Source organism: Frankliniella occidentalis, unplaced genomic scaffold (genome assembly GCF_000697945.3).
Source record: "Frankliniella occidentalis isolate FOCC.00 unplaced genomic scaffold, Focc_3.1 Scaffold39, whole genome shotgun sequence".
NCBI lineage: Eukaryota > Metazoa > Arthropoda > Insecta > Thysanoptera > Thripidae > Frankliniella > Frankliniella occidentalis.
Window position 1 is genome coordinate 839,851 of NW_026267169.1, and position 1,521 is coordinate 841,371.

Below are 1,521 nucleotides of genomic sequence, written 5' to 3' on the forward strand. Positions count from 1 at the left end.
ACTAAACCCTTTGCCGCAAGTTTGACATTCATAAGGCCTATCACCTGTGCGAGTCCTCGCGTTTCTAAGGAGGTCGGTACCAGCCGCTGAAGTGACGCCGCAGTGTTTACCGCCGTCCAGTTTACCCGCGGCGTGATTCCGCATGTGTGCCCGGAGGAGGGCCGCCCTCCTGAAGGCCGCCCTGCAGGTCGCACAGCGGTGGGGCACGTCTCCGCCATCTCCCTGGAGGCCGTGGTCCTCTCCGTCCTGCGCTCGCTCACCGCGAACACCAGTGGGAGGCGGCTGGGCGGCGGCTGTGGAGGAGAGTATGGAGCGTGAGCGCTCATCGGCGTAGTCAGGTCAGGGCAGGGCGGGTATAGGTAAGGATTGAAGAGGAAGTCCTCAAGGACCGGGTCCAGCCGGGTGGGTGCGGGGGAGAGCCATCGGAGCATGCCGGCGGAGGGGCGGGGTGGACTACCCACGAGAGCACGGCGCCTTGAGGGTCCGAGAGCGTAGGCAACCCGCCCGCACGCCTGCATGCACCAACAGCAGCCGGCCGCCGTGAAACTTACGGCGAATGGCGTCGTCCTGCTCCTGCAGCTCTGGGTCCTTGTGCGTCTCGCGTCCCGCGGCCCGGTTAGGGGCGCGGGGGGCCGCTGGCGTCCTGCCCGCGGAGAGCATCGCCTCGGTAGTCCTGCTAGGCTCGGAGGTCCTGGGTCGGGGTGAGGCGCCTGAAACAAGGAAAGGATGGGATGACTCTCGAATCAGGGAAGTACTTGCACCATTAGGGACGGGATGACCGACCGTAGGTTGGCCTACTTTTAATATTGAGATGTTGCACAAATACGAAAGGTAGTGCTCCGCCCCGCCCCCCTCTCCTCCATGTCATGTCAAACGATTCAAAAGTTGCGCGGGTATCCGAGCAGCCGGAAGCAGCGGAAAAGAAAAATGCGTCAAATGGAGATCCTGACTCCCGAATGCCACACGGTGGACCCAGCAACTTTGCGCCAGTCGGGGGAAGGCCACCACCGGCTAGGGTACAACGAAAACCTTGCGAGCAGTTTAGTGACCGGTACAAACTGGGGCAGATGCGTACCGGGTGTAACTGAGAATGCGCAGCAGTGTTGCGGGATTGCATACCCGCCAGGGCTGCAGGGGCCGTGGCGCCTTACGGGCTGACGGGGTAGGCAAACCCGCAACACTGCTGCGCATTCTCAGTTACACCCGGTACAGTGCGAGGGCAGGGTGTGTGCCCGCCGAAAACAACTCGAGGTTGAGTCCAGAGCAAACTGGATCAACCACTGCGTGTCGACTACAGGCGAAACTTAGATTTGGTTCGGGTCTCATCGTCTGTACAGGGCAGCATAGACATTCAATGATAATGGGTTGTTTTTTTTATATACAGTTTTATTGGTAAAAGCTAGTTAACGTAGCGTATACGCCATATACGTATTACTAAGTAAAAATCATTCAAGCCAAAAAGGCGACGCCAAAACCAAAATCATGAAATCATTCATAAAATACTAATAATTACAGAGTTAT